This window comes from Nicotiana sylvestris, chromosome 3 (assembly GCF_000393655.2).
Source record: "Nicotiana sylvestris chromosome 3, ASM39365v2, whole genome shotgun sequence".
Classification (NCBI taxonomy): Eukaryota; Viridiplantae; Streptophyta; class Magnoliopsida; order Solanales; family Solanaceae; genus Nicotiana; species Nicotiana sylvestris.
The window spans coordinates 155,055,105-155,077,438 of record NC_091059.1 but is presented as its reverse complement, the minus strand read 5'-3'; the positions used below and the strand labels follow the sequence as shown (position 1 = coordinate 155,077,438).

Below are 22,334 nucleotides of genomic sequence, written 5' to 3'. Positions count from 1 at the left end.
ATTAGCAGATATATGCACAATCCAGGGAAGGAGCATTGGCAAGCTGTGAAGTGGATTCTACGGTATATTCATAATACTGTAGATGTCGGGTTAGTTTTTGAGCAGGAAGACAATCAGTCTGTAGTTGGATATTGTGACTCAGATTTTGCGGGTGATCTGGACAAACGAAGATCAACTACTGGTTATGTGTTTACTTTTGCAAAGGCACCAGTTAGTTGGAAGTCTACTTTGCAGTCAACAGTTGCTTTGTCTACAACAGAGGCAGAGTACATGGCTATTACAGAGGCTGTGAAAGAGGCAATTTGGCTTCAAGGATTGCTAAAGGAGCTTGGTGTTGAACAAAAAGGTATCACAATTTTTTGTGATAGTCAAAGTGCTATTCAATTAGCGAAGAACCAAGTTTATCATGCAAGGACGAAGCACATTGATGTTCGGTATCATTTCGTACGAGAAATCATAGAAGAAGGTGGAGTCACAGTGAAGAAAATTCATACTACGGAGAATCCTGCTGATATGCTGACAAAGGTGGTGACTGCGGTCAAGTTTCAACATTGTTTGGATTTGATCAACATTGTTGAAAACTGAAGATTGAAGATGAAGACACAATCAAAATTTGTTATTGAGAGAAAATTGAAGATGTGAAATTTTGCCAAGGTGGAGATTTGTTGAATTTGGCAAAATTTTGTCCCACATCGGTGGACTCTTGAATTTTGGGGGGATTTTCCCCCTATAAAAGAAGGCCTAATGTTTAGGATTTAAACACACCTCTCATTTGCCTTCTCATCTGTTTAAGGCATTTGTATCTTTTCTCTTTAGTATTATTTCACTTGTATTTTTGGAGTGGAATAAAATATTGGTTGTGTCCGAGGAGTAGGCAAAATTAGCCGAACCTCGTAAATTTTGGTGTTCCTTTTATTGTCTTATTTATTATTTGGTGGCTGTCATAATTTTTGGTATAGTAGTTGTGACTTATTCACACTATATACATTTGGCTTCCGCAACATCTTCTGTAAAAATATGATAATTAAAGCTATTATTCTCGTTATTCTATAAATTTCGACACCGCTTCCAAAAATTATTGCATACATCCCTGTTTGTCCGAAGCACATTTATTGTCCGATCTTCTTTAGTCGAAGAAATCTAGTGAGGTACAGGCCTCTCAACAACGTTAAATATGTGAAAAAGGACGGTTGTATGACTGATTCTACCAAAGCTTTATATGGCTGATGCATCAAACTGATTAGTATAGGTCACATTTCGTTCTTTACATAAGTCATCACGCAAACGACATCAACATCTTCAGTCTAACTAAATGCTGAAATCTTATTTCTGACCAATATATACACCAAGAATTAATCAATATAAAATGGCATAATATGGGAAAGACTAGTAAAAACGCTCTTGTTTGGAGCGAAATAAACAAATCCGACCTTAGCTCAGTTGGTAGAGCGGAGGACTGTAGTCGGCAATCCCGCAGATAATCCTTAGGTCGCTGGTTCGAATCCGGCAGGTCGGATCTTCTTTTTTTTTTTAATTTTTCCCTTGCTTTTTATTATTTATAGGCATTCACTCCCTCTTCTCTGCACTCCAGCCACACCAAAATTAGACATAGTGAGAGTAGGGCTGCTTATCGGGCGGATTGAGCGGTTATTTACTCTAAACGGTTTGGCTTATCGGTTATTGGCTTTTAAATATATTAATCTGCTAGCCACCCGATAAGATATCGGCGGATTGTATCGGATTAGCGGTTATCGGGCGATTTATCGACCTAATTCAATCTATATTGCACATGATGCAATTTACCAAATTTAGCTATTATCTTTCTGCATCAGTGCAATTCTTGCCTTTCTTTGCAATTACTTGAACTCGCTCCAAGTCATACACCACTTTTGACTGTCTTAAGGAGTTCCATTTTCTCTCAGGCACATCTATAGTGTGGATGTCGTTGTAGTGGAATGCACACCAACAGAATAAAATTAAGAGTCCATAAAAGTGAATCAATAGCAGTGGTTTGCAGCAGATTTTTAGGACGTTATCCTTTTTGGCGTATGTCTTTGCTGTTGCGATTTAAGTCTCAGAGTTTTAGTTGGGTGAGCTGTGGACGAATCTCTCATTGAACTTCTTGGCCGCAATTTTCTCAATGTAATGTCTCAGTGCTTTCCTTCGATTGGCTTTTGTAGCAATGCAAAGGATTTCGTGTCTCAGACTTGGTCTACGGATTTTTTCGAATATTTTTCAAAACATGTAATGCCATAAAAAAAATTCTACTACTATTATTACATGGTCAATTCTTAACAGGTTAGCGGATTATCCATTAAGAAAAATTGAATAATCCGCCCCAAACCGATAAGCCGTTCATAAAAAAATTTCAATATGTTCCCCGTCTGTTAAACCGTTAACCCAATACCAATAAGCCATTAAGTTTTGGTTTCGGTTCGGTTTTGAACACCCCTAATTGAGAGGGAAAAAGAAAACTAGGGGTGGGCATAATACCGGATCGAAAAAATCGGTCGAACCGTAAATTTCGATTTTTTGGTGTCGGTTTAATCAGTTATTCGGTTGGTGTGCGGTTTATAAATTATTAAATTTCAATATTCGGTGTGGTTAACGGTTTTGGTGTTTCGGTTTTCGGTTAAACCGAAAAACCGAAGTTTCGGTCAATACCCAAGATTTAATTACCACAAGTACGTCTGAGAAAATGCATGCATGTATTGAATAAAGCTTTTAGTTCTATTACATTATTCATAAAACCTTATGATATTGAGGCATAACCTGGATAAGAAACCAGAAAATTGATTTAGTAAACGGACTTGAAGTGTAAAGGAGTGAAAGGTAATAACAATCTGGATAAGAAATCATTGCTGATGATTAAAACATTGAATATATAGCACACAACGTTTACAAATGAATGAGGTAACTATGCACATTGAGAAACAGTTAATTTGCTACAATAAAAATTTGTGATTACAAAATGCAAGAGCTACATACTCCTATGACATAAAGAAAGCAAGTGAAAAGAATGCTATGTAAATCTAATCCAAAATCTCATCGATACAATTATATCAATCAAATTTAATATATCTGTCAATTGCAGAGGGGTAAAGATTCGTAGTCAACATCGGATATAATGTACCCAAGATTTAATTAAATACTCCAATGTTACAATGTAACAGAAAAGCGAGCAGTCTATGTCTCTATGAATCAACACATACAAATCTTGCACCGTTAATAACCGAAAAACTAAATCGGAAATAACCGAACTGAAGCTTAAAAAAACTACACCGAACCGTAATTACTTTTATTTGGTTTGTTTTTTAATATTACAAAATCAAAAATCGATAAATCGAACCGTACTTTCATACTAACCGACCGACCCCAGTAAATACAGCAGCGCAACTTTTTAAAGTGCCATGCCGCTTTCTGCCTTTTCCCTTTTGGGAGCAACGGAGGGACTATCAATTATCAATTATACAATGTTTTTACGAGAAAACAACTGGAAAAATATATGAAAATCTAGTAGAGCATAGTTCAAGGGTATTCTTTAAAAAGTTTTAAGTTATACAGGTGGTCAGTTTAAATTTTTTGAAGAAAGCTGATTGCAGACATTTCTTTATGGAAAATGAGTGGTTTTATCATTTATTTTCCTTTATTTGGTAGGTGAGCGAAAAACTTTTTTGCGAAAAATATTTTCTAGTGTTTGGTTAGATATTATAAAATATTTTTAGGAAAATAATTTTTTATGCTACTCTTCTCAACCCACCTTCCCCAAAATACCTATGTTTCATGTACTCCCCTCGACTCTATTTTCTTCAAGAATTTAATTATCTTTTCAAAATTCACAAAAGCTCATTACTTTTTCACACAATAACATTGAAATTTGAGCTCGCTAACTAAAAAAATACTTTATTTTGTCAGAAAAAAGCATCTTTTCTATATCATAAAAAGAAATTACTCAGTTTGTTGAAATGAAAGAAAATACTTTTTCTGCATCAGAAAAAAATACTTAATTTGTTGAAATGAAAGAAAATATTTTTTTCTACATCATAAAAATAAAGTACTCTTTTTGTGAAAATATTTTTTCTACATCAAGAAAAGAAAGTATTTTTTTGTTAAAATGAAAGAAAATACTTTTTCTACATCATGAAAAGAAAGTACTTGTTTTGTTGGGAAAAAATACTTTTTATATTTCAAGAAAAGAAAATACTTAGTTTGTTGAAATGAAAAAAAATACTTTTTCAATTGAAAAAAGCTTTAACTCTCCTACCTGGTGCTCTCGGCGCACGTTAGTTAACATACGCCGCTTGTGTTTTCCATGGCAAAAGGGAGAGGCGGAGGACGTGGTCGACCTAGGAAGCACCCGTTAACTAATTTTGCAAGCTCGGTGGTAATTGGTAATCAACCACCGATGGAGAAAGCAACACCAGAAGCAACTCCACCTTCGTCAGTTCCAACTCCATCTCCATCAGTTCCAATTGCAGATCCAGCAAATAGAGGTGTTGCATGTGAAATTGAATCTACTTCAACTCATCCTGGTATCTCTAAGAGACTAGATCTAACTTCTCCAACGACAAGTGGTCATTTATCAGCTTCTTCAATTGTTCGGTCAATGGAGCAGTAAAATTGGTAAATCCAACTCAAAATCAAGTAAATACCTTAGGCTCGTTGGAGAAATCAGCAGTAGAGGAGATGATAGTAGTGAATGATGCTGCACCTAAAGCTTCATGGAAAACTTTGTTCCAGAATAATCGATTTGCTACTAATGGTATGTCTCTATCCTATATTCCACTACAAATTATTGATGGCCAGCCTATGGTTCAATTAGACAAATTAGAGAAAGAAGAGGAAGAGAACAAATGGAGATGTGCGTTGATTGCATATATCTTAGGGGATGGACCAGGTTATAATGCGATGAAGCGATATATCAATTTACACTGGTCACATGTTGCTGAGCCTGATTTGTTCTACCATGATGAATGCTATTATATTATTAGATTTCAAACTGTTGCAGATGCTCGAGAAATACTATGTGTTGGTCCTTACTCAATTGCTAATAAGCCTATTATCCTAAAACCATGGACTCCTAACTTTGATTTCACGAAAGAATTCCCTATTGTTATACCATTGTGGGTCAAATTTCCTAAGTTTCCTATGTCATGTTGGGGAGTTGGCTCTCTCAGCAGAATTGCTCGTGTGATTGGGACCCCTGTATTTGCTGATGAGTGCACTACTAAGAAGACTCGAGTATCCTTTGCTTGAATGCTTATTGAAGTCAATGTTACAAAAGAATTGCCAATTGAAATTGTGGTTATGGACCCTACTGGGAAGAAATTTCTGCAAGATGTTACCTATGACTGGAAACCTGCTTATTGTGACAAATGCTTGGTAGTGGGACACAAGTGTTCCAACCAACCACGACCTATGATGCAGTAGCCCATCCAGGCTAGCAAAACAAGGAGTAACAAGGTGGTCATACAGGAATGGAGAACCAAAGGACCTATAAAGAATGCACCTAGTCCTCAGAATGTAACATCAGTTGAGAATCAACAGAACCTTGGCAACTCAGTGGAGGTTGTAGATCAAATAGGCACAATAAAGGCACCTGATCCTAAGAAGACCAATAATCAATACAACATGGTACCTGTAGCTGAGAAGCAGGATGACAAAGGTATAGCAGTGCAAAGCCCTAAACTTAACTTCATCAACTTCCCACCTTTGACTCCCATCCCAGTGAAGAATAGGTTTGAAGCTATATCAACGAGTAGACATGGAGAACACATGCCACCTGGGGATAGAGGTGAAACTGCTAGCCAACAATGATGAATTGGTTATTCTGGAACATTAGGGGTGTAAATAAAAGGTACAAACAAAAGGAGGTTAGAGTGTATATTAAGGGAAATAAAATCAAGCTAGTAGGACTTGTAGAAACTAAAGTGAAGGAAGGGAATGCTCAAAGGATATCAAAAGCGATTGTTCCTGGATGGAGTATAATGACAAACTATAAGGAGACTAGGAATGGAAGAATTTAGTTACTATAGGATACTAGTCACTTGATTATTACCGGTAATAAAGATGATGCTCAAATTATACACTATCAGGTAAAAAGTAGAAGAGGTGCTATAGATTATTTTCTCACTGTAGTGTGTGGATACAATGGACTGGAACAAAGAAGAGCTCTTTGGGATAATCTACAACTACTATCACTAAGCATAGTAGTACCATGGTTAATGGCTGGAGATTTCAATGCAGTATTATACCCCAATAATAGATTATCTTGTAATCCAATAAGCTATTCAGAAATTCAAGACTTTGCTGCCTGCCTCCAACATACAACATTAACAGAACTACCTTGGAAGGGTGACTATTATACATGGTCTAATAAGCAGCCTCGAGTAGACAGAGTCAGCAGCAGATTGGATAGAGTTTTTGGCAATTATGAATGGATGATGTCCTGGGTCATATGGAAACTAATTATGGATTGCCTCAAATTTCAGACCATGCTCTTATGTTATTAACACTGTCATCTTCAACATGGACTGGTAGAGTGCCTTTCAGATTTTTCAACATATGGGCAACACATGAAGATTTCTCTCAAATAGTGGCTAGCATGTGGAATCCTCATAGTACACAGGGTACTTTGAAATCAATTTGGATAAGTTTGAAAAACCTGAAATCTGCTTTGAAAGCTCTAAACTCTAGGGAATTCAAGGGCATAACTTAGAAAATTGAGAAGGCTAGAATGGATCTGAGTACTATCCAAGAACATATTTCACTGAATTGAAATAATGCTTTATTAGATATGGAGAAGAAAACACTACTCAATTTAGAGAAATGGTCCTTAATTGAGGAGAGTGTCCTACAGTAGAAAGCTAGAGCAAGATGGATACAACTTGGAGACTTCAATTCTAAGTACTTCACAACAGTAATAAAGGATAGAACTCAAAGGAAGCAAATTACAGAAATCACAACACTACTAAGAGACAAGTTGACTAACCCTGATACCATCAAAAAAGAGATAGTGGATTTCTATAAAAGATTAATGGGATCAGCTGCCACTTCTTTGCCTGCTATCAAAAGATCATACATGAAGAATGGTTTCTACATTGTCTCACCAGCAAAGAGTTGATCTATGTGCAGAGGTAACTAATCAAGAGATTGTTGAGAGTCTTAAAGCAATTGGCTCGTATATTTGAGCAAAGGTATCGAGGCAGTGATGTTCTTGCAAGGGAGATAGCATATATTTGCAATGTTATAGTAGCTACTTAGGCTAAGAATTATATACAGCAGTTTTGTATAGGAACAAAGTAGATATATTAGTGTTATATGTAAATAGGTTTGCTATGTTTGCTTTTACACTTTGAGATAGTCAGCAAAGTTAGCTTGGTTATGGTTTTGTATAGTTCATCTTCGATGATGGGCGGGGTTGGGGTGGGTACGTAGGAGTGGGGTTGGGGTGGGTGGGTAGGGGTGGGTAGGGGTGAGGTGGGGTGGGTGGGTGAGTGGGGGTTGATGAGAATGTGGAAAGGGTGGAGAATCTTGAAAAAGAGTTTTGAAAAATATTTTTCTGCTTTTGATAGGGAAAATATTTTTCCTCTAATTGGAGGAAAATATTTTCCAAAATATTTAAGACAACCAAACATGGAAAAATTAGAAAATATTTTCCGAAAAATATTTTCCTTCGTACCAAATACACCCTAAAGGTTCATGAGATTTGAATCTTTTTTCATCTGAAAGTTAAAAGTTGGACTTCTTGCCAATATAAGTCATATTATTTCTTTTTTATGTGTGGACAATTTCAACAAATTCGATTGACGTCAAAGCTGGAATCGATTTAAAATGACAGGCATGCGCTAAGTTTGGTATGGTATCCAATAAAAATTATGGACAAAATAGAAATAAAGTAGCAAAACCGCAAACTATGACTATTCCTTACGTCGAGAACAAATTGGGCAATTTACCCAACATAATATGAGATGTAAATCCGGCTTTAATAATAAAATATTTCCTCTATATATTTACCAATAAGTGATATGCATTTAATGTCTTCAAAAGATACTACATATTCGAAATTTATATATGTTTTGCCAAAAAGTATGAAACCTTTTATTAAACTAACTGAGTATAATGATGATGGATAAACCCTAGTTAAACATATCAAATTCTAGATCTAGCATAGGCATGTATGAACAATAGGGATCAATGTTGAGCCGATTTAATACAAAAGGCATTAAATAACGTTATCAATAATGGATGTAAGGTAACATAATGAGCAATAAATATATTAAATGACAATGAATGTAAAAATGGGGGAAGAATCACCCTTTTATTGAAGAGGACAGAAGATTCACTCTTGTGACAATGTTGCATCACACGAATGCTAAAGAATATTATACACTTTCTTGGACTTGATAGAAATGACAAGAGGAATCATATACAGAAAGATAGGATCTCTCTTAAAAGTGGTTCTTTGTATTTTACTTTGATTGCTATTCATTCAATTGAACTCTCTCCTTCCCTTTCTATCTCTTTCACTATTTATATGGGATATTCCCAAAGGACCCTAGAAAGTACAAGCAGAGAGAACATTATAGATTCTATGAGTAAACTGATTGTTGCTCCCATTCCCTACTCAATCTCGGCCCTAACGAGCCACTCTTTGACTCGTTACGCTTCGCCATTGACCTCGGCCTTGATGGACCATTCAATGGCTCACCCTGGTCGTGCTCAGCCGAGTCGCCCGTGGTGAGATACGATTTCTGTGATGATCACCTTTTCATACGAGATTTTCTGGATCAGATTTTGGCCCATACAGTTAGACCGAGGTCATCTTTTTTGTCGACCTCGATAAGGGACTTTGCCAGCCGCAATATCGAGAAATCCGTTCTAGGGGTCGAGTAATGGTTGTCATGGTCGAGATAGAGAGGTAGCGCTTTGAAAGTTGTTCTTAATGATGAGGGTTCAGGATGGCGTCACAATTTTATGCATCATGACTACGCGTCTTCCCGATGCATTGCATCATTTCTTGTGTTTCTGTTGCTTTGATTCTCGTGCATTTGGTGGTTACTTTTCTCGACTTTTGCGCCAGCATTTCTTATAAAAGGGGGGAAAACCTTCTCAGTTAGAACTTTGCATTTTTGAGTTTTTTGAAGCTATTCATCTTCTTCTCCTGCTCTTTCTGAGTTTCTCTTTTGTTTTCTGCAACTCATTCCCTTGCCATTGTCGTTTCTTCTTCACCTTCGATCCCCTCATTCATATACAATTACACAAATGGCTAGTACAACTTCCAACTACGAGTAAATTCTCAGCCCGAACCCGCTCTCAGTGGCCATGCCTGTTCGGGAGGAAGGGGAGATTATGGTTGCAGAAGAAGACAACTTTCCCATTGTAGATGAGATTGTTTCTCGCGGCGATAAGTCAATATCGGACTTCTAGAAACTTCCTACTGATGGCCCTGTACCTGTGAAATCCGAAATGAATGCGGATCGTCTCTCCGAGCTTATGGCCAAATACAATATACCCGCTCATTTTGACCTGGTCCTGATTGGAGACGATGTGATCTATATTCATCGCCCTGGGTACTGCATATTTTACACGTACCCGTTTTGAGTGGGCTATTATCTTGCTCTTCCCCGGTTAGCAGAGGAATTTTGTCGTTATTATAATATTTGCCCGACCTAGCTATCTCCTTATATTTATAAGCTTTTCCTCATGCTGATAAAGCATACCGAGCTGGCTGACCGCAGAATTTCTATCCACCATTTGATGCATCTCTTTGCTCCAAGCTTCCACCGGGGCACGATGTTACCCCTTCTCTACGTGGAACCAAGGGGCTGGTGGTAAAAATGGACGACAAGACCAATCGTAAGTTTTGGGTCGACTACTTTTTTGTTAAAACTGAACACGTGGTGGCGAACCCAGCTGGGTTTCCCGAGGCGTGGAACTTTGCCTGTAAGTATTTTGTTGAACTAATCGTTTGTTGGCTTATTTTGGTTACTTAATCGTTCTTTTTTGGCGCAGCCGAGAGGGAGCCTCCCATGCTGGTCAGTGATATTCGTGACTGGGTGGCTCAGGTTTTGCCCCACATGGTAGGGATCCGTGAATGGTCATCCTTCAACAAAAAGTTTAGGCGTCAACCTTTATCGACCAGTAAGTCTAGCTTTGATCCTTGGTCGCTTGGACCTTAATATCATTTTCCCTTCTCATTTATGCCATTTTCTTTGCTTTTAGGTCAACGAGCTATGAAAAAGACAAAGGCTCCTACTCCCGCTTTCTGTCAATCGGGTATGGCAACTAGACCTCTGACTGTTGTGTCTACGGGCGAGTCTTTGCGAACTACCACCCCTGCTAAAACCCTGTCCTTGTGTAGGCTTAACCGGCGGGAGACTGGGTCATCATTGGGGGAAACGGCTCCTTCCTTATTACATCTAATGGATAAGTCTTCACCGAGTGATGAGGAAATGGTTCCATTGAAAAGGCAGCAAGTAAAGGTCGACGATGAGGCAATAAGGGGCGAGGAGTCAACAGGTGGTGCGCCCGAGCCAGCCTGCCCGTACTGCAAATCGGTGTGACTTCGGAAATTGGGATTCCAGTTCCTGACACTGAGACTGCTTCTTTGCCAGAGGTTACCGTGGTCATACCGAGGAGTGATCTGTAATTCTCCGAGCCGATCGATATTCCTTCCTTTTCTAAAGAGGGGGAGGGAGGAATGGCCATAAATGATTTTGACTCCGACTCCGATGTCGACCCCAAGGATGAGAGGATGTTTGATGACAAGCTTACTCGGGTTGAGGTGAGAATTGATGGATCCTCTCGTTCAATAGTCATCCCTTTGGATTACAATCTGATGACCAACATGAAAAGTGTGGTCCCCTCTTTGGTGCTTCTTTGCTCTAGTGCCGAGAACTGGACTCTACACTCGTTCAAGGATACTAATCTATCATTGAGCGTATCTGGATTGGCTCTGCAGGTAAGTTTGCTTTGTTCTCATTATAGTGTCATGTGCGTGCCTCATTTTCTTTCCTATTGACTCTTTTTTCTTCTTTTTTTTTTGCTCTTTCTTCAGACTCTCATCTTGGAAATCGAAAGTGCCCGCCGAGTGGAGAAGAAAAAGGTGGTTTTTATGAAAATGGTTACGAAGTATCGCCGATACCGCAATAGGTACCGCGTGATGTGTGCTCGGCTCCGCACTAGTGGTTACCCCCAATTTCTTAGGGAAGAGTTAAAGCAAAGGGACGATGAGCTCATGGGAGTCATCAGCAAATGCAGCGAGCTTGAGGGGGCGCTCAAGATTAAGGAGGACGAGATCGAAGTGAACAAGGGGGTTGTGGGCTGAGCATGATCAGAACTTGACCAGTGCTAATGGCTTGAGTGGCGAGTTGGCTGAAAAGGTTGCTGAGTTGGAGAGGGCCAAGGAGGCTAGGGCGGCGTTGTTGGCGCAAGTGGCCGAATTAGAAAATGTTGTTCGTGTCATTAGGTCTAAGCGGGAGAATGATGCTAAGACGGCCGCACTTAGGATAGCGGAGGCTAGCGAATATATTGGAGGTCTCAAAAAAGAGGTTTCGAATTTGAAGGAGCAGATCACCGTCCTTGGGGCCGAAAAGGTGAGGCTAGTGGATCAATCAGCATTTTCTTATGCTTCCGCTTTCCCTGATGTTCCACGGCATTTTTACGAGATGTGGATCCATGTTGAGGCTCAGTTGGACATATATAGAAACTTGTTGGTGGTGGGGAAGGTTCCCGAAGCTGACTTCAATGATGCCTGTACTAAAGCACGTGACGCCAGGCTTGCATGTGGCTATGACCCTGCTACACCAGGGACCAAAGATGATGAAGAGGATTTGGATGGGTTTGCATACGATTCTTGGTATGATGATGAGTATCTTGATGGCGGGGGTAACAGTGGAGATGGTGCTACTGGACCGGGTGGTGATGATGGCGATGACGAAGGGGGGATGATGTGGTGTGATGCTTTTATACTTAGTTTTTTTTGTGGGGTGTCTTTATAGCCCTTTGTTTGACGTTTTGTTTTTGGGATGGAATGAGAATGACTTTTGTTGTACGTCCTTGGCCCCCTTTATTTTTCTACTAATGGTTTTCTTCGGAAAGTCGTGTCGGTACCTGCTAATTTGGATATGGTCGAGTATACCTTGGTTGAACTTGGGTGAAGTCCCATATCATACTTAATTCGAACGAAGTTGCAAATCAAACTCATGTCGGCATGAATTGAGTCGGATGTGATCGAATATCAGTTCGGATGCGATCGAATGTTTAATTGATTCGAACAAGGTCGAATGTTTAATTAATTCGAGTGAGGTCAAATATGAGTCGGTTCGAGCGAGGTTAAACATGGACTCTTAGTTGATTCGAACGAATTCGAATGTTTAATTAATTCGAGTGAGGTCGAATATGAGTCGGTTCGAGCGAGGTCGAACGTGGATTCTTAGTTAATTCGAACGGGGTCGAATGTTTAATTAATTCGAACGAGGTCGAATATGAGTCAGTTCGAGCGAGGTCGAACGTGGACTCTTAGTTGATTTGAACGAGGTCAAATATGAGTCGGTTCAAGCAAGGTCGAACATGAACTCTTAGTTGATTCGAATGAGGTCGAATGTTTAATTGATTCAAGCGAGGTCGAATATGAATCGGTTTGATCGAGGTCAAATGTTGACTTTGAGGTTGGCGTAATGTATAAATTTGGCGGAGAAATGAGAGGCTCGTGTATTAGCATATTTTGCTTTGTTTATACATTCGATGGAGAAGTTTACATGTTTTTGTTCTGTCATGCATACATTGGAGAAGTCCCAGTCTATCTAGTCCTTTCATTGGTCGACCTGGAGAAGTAGTCGAGAGGTCGATCAATGAACTTATACTTTTAGCTTCAAGATGCCCTTCTCGTCGCCTCGTTCAAAACTTCTCCAAGAAAACCCAATTGGGACAAAACTTGGATAAGGGAAAAGAGTACGATTCGAGGGACGTCTATCCTCAGAAGTTGAAGTATTTGAGGTAGGTGACGTTCCAATTGTTCGGCAGTAATTTTCCCTCCATTGTTTCTAGCTGGAACGGCCCTTTGCTTACTACTGCCGTGATTTTGTATGGGCCGTCCCAATTAGTTCCCAGTTTGCCTTCTCGTGGGTCCTTGCTTGCTTGTGTTTTGGCTTTGAGTACATAGTCCCCAACTTTGAATGGCCTAACCTTGGCTTTTTTATTATAGTACCGCTCTACCTGTTGTTTTTGGGCTACCATTCTTATGTAGGCCATGTCGCTTCGCTCTTCGGCCTCATCGAGGTTTTGCCTTCTGCTTTCATCGTTGTTTGGCTTTGGCCCGTGCTCATTTGAATATCTTAGGCTTGGTTCACTGACCTCGACCGGTATTACTGCATCAGTCCTATAGACTAGTGAGTACGGCATTTCCCATGTGCTTGTTTTTGGCATTGTACGATGTGCCTATAGCATTTCCGGCAGCAATTTCGGCCACAGTCCCTTGGCATTTTTGAGCTTCTTTTTCATGATGTTCAATATTGATTTTTTGGAGGATTCCGCTTGACCGTTGCTCGTGGGATGATATGGCATAGAGAGTATTCTTTTGATGTGCCATTTTTTAAAGAATTCAGCGGTCTTTTTTCCAGTGAACTGGGGCCTGTTGTTGCAACTGATTTCTTTGGGCATGCCGAAGCGGCATATGATGTTTCTCCATATGAATGTGATCACTTCCTGTTCGCGTATTTGGCCGAATGCACCTGCTTCCACCCATTTGGAGAAATAGTCAGTCAAAACTAGAAGGAATCATATATTACCTCATTTCGCTATGAGGGGTTCGATGATATCCATTCCCCATTTGATGAAGGGCCAGAGCAAGGTGACTGAGTGAAGGTGCTCGCCCGCTTGGTGAATCATGGGGGCATATTTTTGGCATTGTTCGCACTTTCTAATGAAGTCGGCGACCTCTTTTTTAATCGTGGGCCAATAATATCCTGCTCGTACGAGGCATCTGGTGAGAGCTCGATTACCGGTATGGGCTCTGTAGTGACCTTCGTACACTTCCTTGAGGACGCGCCGTGTTTGGTTTGGTCCTAAGCACTTCGCTAGAGGGCCACCAAATGTTCTCTTGTACAAGTTGTTATTGATGACGTTGTACCTGGCTGTCTGCATTCGTATCTTCCTGGCTTTTTTATCGGGTGGGAGCACCCTATTATGCAAATATGAGATAATACGATTGTGCCAGTCCCAAGTTAAGTTTACAGTTCATACCTCGATTTGGTCGATCGACGAGTGAAAGAGAGTGACAACGTTCCCATCCCTAGATATGCTTTTGGTGGATGTGGCCAGCTTGGCGAGACTGTCTGCTTCAATATTATGTGCTCGGGGGATCTGGTCTAGCTAGCACTCGTTGAACTGGGTATTAGCTTGTAGATCTCAACCTGATATTTTTGCAACCTTTGCTCTTTTATTTGGAAAGTCCCTGTAACTTGATTGATGACGAGCTGAGAATCGCACCGTAGGACGACCCGTTTCGCTCCATACTTGAGCGCTAGTTTTAAACCTGCAATCACGACATTATACTCAGCCTCATTATTAGTCATATCTGGGCATCGAATAAACTATCTAATTACTTCTTCGGTTGGGACCTCGAGCACGAGTCCCATTCTTGATCCTAATGTGTTAGAAGCGCCATCTGTGTGTATCCACATGTCGTGCAATTCAGATGGGAGTGTGGGCGGTTTCCTTTTCGACTTCAAGCATTATTTTTGAGCTGAAGTCGGTGCCAAAGTCAGCGAACACTTGTGGCTTTATCGTCGTCCGCGACTAATAGGTTATGTCGTGCTCGCTTAGTTCTATGGCCCATTTGGCTAGTCGCCCGACAGCTCGGGCTTGTACAAAATACTTCTCGGGGGGAGATCATTACTACCGAGATGGGGTGGCAGTAGAAGTAGGGTCTAAGCTTCCGTGAAGCTACGACTAGAGCTAGGGCCAACTTCTCGAGGTGTAGGTACCTCGTTTCGGCGTCGACCAGGGTTTTGCTAATGTAATAAATGGGAGATTGCGTACCTTTGTTCTCTCGGACTAAAACCGCGCTCAAGGCCACGTCGGACACAACTAAATAAACGAGAAGGCGCTCACCGAATTCTGCCTTGGCGAGTAGTGGAGGGGAGAACAGGTATGTTTTTAGCTCTCTTAAGGCTTTAACGCACTCGGAGTTCCATTGGAGCCCATTATCTTTTTTGAGCACGCCGAAAAATTTGTGACATCTATCAGAGGATCGTGAGATGAACCTCGACATGGCAGTTATATGGCCGGTCAGCCTCTTTACTTGTTTCTTACTGGTCAGGTTCTCTGGTATCCCTTCGATGGCTTTAATTTGGCCGGGATTGACTTCTATACCTCATATGATACCAAAAAATGGAGGAACTTTCATGAAGTTACTCCGAAGGCACACTTCTCAGGGTTTAGCTTTATACTGTATCGTCTGAGTATGTCGAATGCTTCTTTCAAGTGGTCGATGTTATCCTCCTTCCTCTTTGACTTGATCAACATATCATCGATGTAGACTTCCATTGTTTTACCGAGTTGGTCTTTGAACATTTTTGTTACCAATCTTCGTATGTCGCCCCTACATTTTTCAACCAAATGGCATGACCATATAGCAGTATGTCCCCTGGTGAGTGATGAAGGTGGTCTTTTCTTGGTCTTCCTCCTCCATGAGGATTTGTTTGTAGCCTAAGTAGACGTCTAAGAAGCTTAATAGCTCGTGCCCGACAGTTGTGTCGATGAGCTAATCAATATGGGGTAGCGAGAACAGGTCCTTTGGGCTGGCTTTGTTCAAATCCGTGAAGTCTACGCACATCCGCCATTTTTCGTCTTTCTTTTTTACCATGACCACGTTGGCGACCCACTGAGGATACTTCGACTCTCTGATAGAGTCGTTCTTTGGCAGCTTTTCGTCTTCTTCGCGAACCGCATCATTTATTGCGGAGTTGAATTTTTGCCTTATTTGTCTTACTAGAGGATAAAATAGGTCGACGTTCAACTTGTGGGTTGCTATCTCTTTTGGGATGCCCGGCATATCTGTATGGGAAAAGGAAAAAAATCTCTGTTGTTAGCTAAAAATTGGCGGAACTTACCCGAATCCTGCAGTTTATGGCTGATGTAAGCTTTTTGTTATGGTCATTGTCATCAAGTTGGACAGGGTCGAGGTCCTCTGTGGTGGATCCTGCAGCTTCCACAACTTTGGGATCCCTGATTACGTCTCGCTCGTTCTCGCTCGACCTCGACCCTATTGATTGCTATGCTTATTTGGTTTTGCCTTTCAATTGTGGGGTGTACGTGCAGTCTTGAGCGATGAGCATTCCCTGGCGGTGCGTTGTTCTCCTCGAATGCAGAATGTCCCCCAAGGATTGGGAAATTTGATAACTTCTTATAGGCTTGAGGGGACGACTTTCATGGCGTGGATCCAGGGTCGGCCTATGATGGTGTTGTGTGCCATATCCTAGTCCATGATAAGGAACGTGGTCTCCAACATAACGCTTCTGGCCAAAACAGGCAGTGTGATTTCTTCAGATGTCCGCTCAACTGCATTGTTAAAACCTGTTAGCGTGATGCCTGTGGCACTATCCTGTCCTCGAGCTTTATTTGGGTGAAAACTCGAGGATGGATGATGCATGCGCCGCTTCTATCGTCGACCATGATACATCTTACATTAGTATCAAAAACACGTAAAGTAATGACAAGGGCATCATAGTGAGGAAAGACCAAACTGTGGGTATCCGACTTATCGAAGATGATACTTTCTTTGAGTTCATCATACCGTTCGTGAGTGATTGACTGCTTGAGCTTGTGAGTGGTGGTAAACTTCACGTTGTTGATGTATGCGTCGTCGCCTCCTTCGATGATCATTTGAATGGTCCGAACTGGGGAAGGTGGTTTGGGCGGCCCCTGATGTTGTTCTCACCCTCGGACGAAGTTGGCCCTCCCTCGATCGCTCATCAACTCTTTTAGGTGCCCTTGGTGAAGCATGTTCACGACCTCCTATCTAAAGGCGATGCAGCCCTCAGTCTTGTGACCTCGTTGATGGTGGAATTCACAGAGGGCATTTGATTTTCTGGTATTTGGGTCGAACTTCATCTTCTGTGGCCATTTTACCTTTGGGCCGAGCTTTTCCAACGCGTAGACTATTTCTGAGGGGGAAACACAAAAACTGTGAGCTGATAATAAGGGTGCATACCTCTTTCATTTCGGTGGATTCCCGTTCGCGACCTGGATGGAACTTTGTCATGGCGTGAAGGCGGCATGAGGGTGCCTCTAACGTAAGGTTAATGTCTTTCTCGATTAGGTCGTGACCCGACCAGATCTCTTCTTTTGTTGCTTCTTCGGTTTTTCCTAGATTCCATTTGGACTGAGGTCAAATGTTGGTTAGGTCCATTGAGGTCGTCCTCGTCGGCTCTTACCTCGGCACAGTAAGCATTATGTATCTCATCCCAAGTGGTTGGAGGGTATTTCATGAGTGGCTCAGCAATTTTGGTCGCTCTTGACCCACTTTTGCTTAGCCCATTCTGGAAAGCGGCTACCGCCATTCCTTCAGATACATTTGGAAGGGTCATTCTTACACGGTTGAACTGCTCGAGGAAGTCCCTAAGTACTTTGCCAGGTGATTGCTTAATGGCGAATATGTCATTTACCCTTGCCTCCACTTTTTTGGCCTCGGTATGGGTGATGACGAACTTATCGGCCATTTCCTCGAACATTTCTATAGAGCGTACGGGTAACTACGAGTACCAAGTCAGGGCCCCGCCAGTTAGGGTCTCTCCAAACTTTTTCAACAATATGGAAGATATTTGTTCTTTTGTGAGGTCGTTGCCTTTCACTGCTGTGACATAGTGGGTTACGTGATCTTCGGGGTCGGACATGCCATCATATATTTTCAAGTACGGTGACATTTTGAAGGTTTTAGGTATGGAATGTGGCATTGCCTCATCATTGTACGACTGCTCCACGAACCGATCGGCGTCCCTTTTCGGCAGACGTTTTGGGGCGCCCGGTATCTTATCCACCCTTTTTTGATGTTCTTTCATCTACTCATGGAGTATCTTGTTTTCGTTCTCCATATCACTCATTTTCCTCAAAATGGTTGTGAGGGTGTCGTTATCTGCACCATTAACACTGTCAATAATACCTGTTGGGGTGGGAGCGTATTGCTCGTTGGGAATCGACGTAATGCGAGTCCCTGCCCCTTCTCTATCCGGCCTCTAGACTAGCTTGTCGAGGATGCTAGTCAACGTATTTGTCAACCATGACTCGAGCAGTTTCTTTACTGTAGGTGGTGTATCCTCCGCTGTGGATGTAGAGGCTGCCCTGTCATGTGAGGTCGTGTTGCTGCCATGGGGAGGGGGCGAGTTATCTCGCCGAGGAAATGCGTTTGGTGTCACCCTCTCGTCTTCTGTTTCATTGATGGTGTGAAGAAGGTTGGTAGTAATGTCAGAGCGATTGCTTTCCTCTTTTCTTCTACATTACTTGCCATGTTAGATTTGCGCATACGGTAGAATACACAGGGTTTCCTGCGTGCTTCCTTTTTTTAGATCTAGAAGAAACTAAGATTTTAACTAGGAAATTTCCCACAGACGGCGCCAAATTATTTTGCCAAAAAGTATAAAACCTTTTGTTAAACTAACTGAGTATAATGATGATGGATAAACCCTAGTTAAATATAACAAATTTTAGATCTAGCATAGGCACGTATGAATGATAGGGATCAGTATTGAGCCGAATTAATACAAAGGGCATTAAATAACTTTATCAAGAATGGATGTAAGGTAACATAATGAGCAATAAATACATTAAATGGAAACGAATGTAAATATGGGGGAAGAATCACCCTTTTATTGAAGAGGACAGAAGATTCACTCTTCTAACAATGTTGGATCACAAGAATGCTAAATAATATTATACACTTTCTTGGACTTGATGGAAATGACAAGAGGAATCATATACAGAAAGATAGGATCTCTCTTAAAAGTGGTTCTTTGTATTTTACTTTGATTGCTCTTCATTCAATTGAACTCTCCCCTTCCCTTTCTATCTCTTCCACTATTTATATGTGATATTCCGAAGGGCCTTAGAAAGTACAAGCAGAGGAAATATTCTGTTAAATATTCCCTTTGCAGATTCTATGACTAAACTGATTGTTGCTCTCATTCCCTGCTCGATCTCGGCCCTAGCGAGCCACTCTTTAACTCGTTACGCTTCGTCATTGACCTTGACCTTGATGGACCATTCAATGGCTCGCCCTAGTCGTGCTCAGCTGAGTCGCCCGTGGTGAGCTACGATTTTTGTGATTATCACCTTTTCATATGGAATTTCCTAGATCGGATTTTGGCCCATACAATATATAACTAATTAGTACATCTATTTATATGGAACGAAATAATTTTTACATAAATCGACGATTATAATGTACTGCAAATTTTCCCTAAAGAAAAACCATATAAAGATAAAAAAAAACTATATATGGGAGTAAATGATTTGGTAGAAAAAAAAGAAAGATCAAGAGAGTTGGTAAAAATTACATGGGGCGCCCTATTTGGGCGCCCTTTTTTAACCTGTAGCCGCTTTGTCTTTCTGTTTGCACCCGTACCCGTTTTTTTGTTAAAAGCCTTTTAAAAAGACTATTTTGCCCTTCTTCATTAAAAGACTACTTTCTCTCCAAGTATACAGTAGTCCTCTACTGTCTCTGTCTCTCTCTCTCTCTCTCGTTATTTGCGTTTTTTGATTTGTTCTTTTCTGAAATCAAACGGTTTTCGTCGTTGTTTTGATTTTTCAAATGCTAGTCATCGTTGTTCCCACATTACGATTTAATCAAAGGTACATTGCATTAACTTTCTTGGTTTTATTTTACAATTTCTGGGTTTTATTTCTAGTTTTGGTTTTGATAGTCATGTATTTATGATTAAATTGTTTCTTAGGGTTTACTTTAATAAGTGCATTAGTTTTACATTTACGATTGTGTTTTTAGGTTTTTTGAACAAGTTTTTATGTTGTTGATGAAAATTCTATAAATTCTTCAGTGATAAGACGTCCAAATTTTTAAAAATTTTGAGAGAGTTAAATAGATGATACTATTAAAGTGATGATACCTTAGATAGGAGCTGAAGTTTTTTTCTTCTTCATGTTTTGGCATTATTTTTGGATTTGAATTTGTGTTTTGTTTTTCGTAAAAACTACAGCTCTAGAGTTGTAGTTTTGGTTACTGGTGAACTTCAGCTCTAAAACTGAAGTTTTTGTTTTAGAACTGTCGAACTTCAGCTCTAGAGCTGAAGTTTTTGTTTTGTAACTAACTGTCGAATTTTAGCTCTATAACTAAAGTTTTTATTTTGTAACTGTCGAACTTCAGCCTTCTTAGAGATTGAAGTTTTAACTGATCTTTTTGATAATGTCTTGATGTTATTTTTTGTATGTTTTACTTTTTGTGAACAGATGGCACCTAAATATCCTAATGCAGCTAAAGTACGCAAAGCAACTAATGCCCCTAAAGAATCTAAAGCACCTAAAGCACCTAGACAACCTATAATACCCCCAGGTCCTTATGTCCCTGCTCCTCCACCTACAAGACCAGGGCAAAGATATTTTGAGTTTCGAGATTGGTTTAACTGTAAAGGTTACTGGAAGGGGAACCACGATTTGAAGAAGTTAATTGCAACTTACTTGACTCCTACACAATGGGATAAGCTTAATAATGGTACATTTCGATACATTATGGCTATGGAGAATTTCAAATGTAGCATGAAGTTGGTTCATTGTCTGTATCTTTCTTGAATATTTACGAATGATCGAGACTTGATTAGTTTCAAGATTTTTGGCCATGATGTTTCCTTCACCCTTGAAGACTTTCACATTATGTGTGGTTTGCGGATCACAACACATAATATTGAAAAATCAATTAATCGAGAGAGCAATATTCTGAAGCGCTATTTTGGTAAGTCCAAGGGTGTGACTTTGAAGGATATTCGAGATTTTATGACTCAGAATGAAATTACAAAGAATGTTGTGAATCACATACACGTATGCGAGAGCGATGATGATGTTGCAAAGCTTATGGAAATTCTTATTGTAGAGTCTATTTGGTTTGGGAAAAAGACTGAGTCATCTGTGATGGAAGAGTATGCATCTATTGTTGAATATGATAAGGTTTGTACTGAATATCCTTGGGGTAATGTGGCTTATGAGAAGCTCATTTACTCACTGAAACATGCATTGGACAAGCAGAACAAATTACATTCAACTGAGTATAAACTTGGTGGATTTCCATATCCGTTATGTGCTTGGTTTTGTAAGTGCTTCCCAGATATTCGGGAGAAGTATATAAGAGAGGATGAGTACCTTGATATCCCTCAGGTTCCCAGGATGTTACGTTATGTATGTGTGGAAGAGCCTAAATTTCCCGAACATTTTGATATGTTCAGTAGTCATGAAGTAAGTTACTTTTTTTGTCTTTGTGTTAATATGTTGACGTATTAGTTTTTTTCTTCTCATAATATACTTTTTGTATTAAATAGAGATATTGCAGCTTTAGGGTATTGGATATAATTCCTACAGAAGAGGAATTGAATTTAATGCCTTTAATTGGACAATTACCATGCAGCCGGATTCGTTCAAAGGTACTTAACGCGGTTCTTTCAACTGGTGAATCACCACGTACTCTGAGTTGATCAAAAGGGTCGAATTGAACTCCTGTTATTGGTGAATCACCACGTAGTCAGAGTCGATCAAACGAAGCAAATCGAACTCCTTTTATTGGCGAATCATCCCGTAACCAGAGTCGTTCTAACCGTTCTACAAGTGACTTTGATGACAATGAATTACTCAACACAATATGTTCTGTAAGTTTTGATCTGAAGTTTTTTTGGTTTTGTTTTTGTAAAAGTACAACATGTTTTTGAGCTGAAGTTTTCTTCTATATCTAAATTTTTGTTGTGTGTCTATTCTAGAGGTTAACGATGGAGGTTCAAAGGTATGTAGAAAAAGAAAGAAGCATGATCGTGAAAAAAGTTTTCGATAAGTTTAAAAAAGAGGAGGGATTTGCTATTGTGGATACAGTTTTTGTAAAAGTGAAGGTAAGCTAATTTATAGAGAAGTTTTTTTATTTCTACTGATATTATTCAGATTAATCATTGTTAGTACTTTTTTTTCTAGTAATATTTCGATGAAAAGTTTGAATAGTTGTTTAAGATTGTCAACAAATCAAATGGAATGGACGATGGCAATTTTGATTTGAGTAACCATCGAGAATATGATAGGGGGAATGACTATTACGAACATCCATCGGATATTAATGTTATTGATGATGCATT

At 40.1% G+C, this 22,334-nt stretch overlaps 1 non-coding gene across 1 annotated transcript; it reads left to right on the top strand.

The window, feature by feature from the left end:
* Positions 1 to 1,425: 1,425 nt before the first annotated feature.
* TRNAY-GUA (transfer RNA tyrosine (anticodon GUA)) lies at positions 1,426 to 1,516 on the top strand. The gene is given in 2 exon segments: positions 1,426 to 1,462; positions 1,481 to 1,516. It is a non-coding gene; the product is annotated as a tRNA-Tyr (tRNA).
* The last annotated feature ends 20,818 nt before the right edge of the window (positions 1,517 to 22,334 follow it).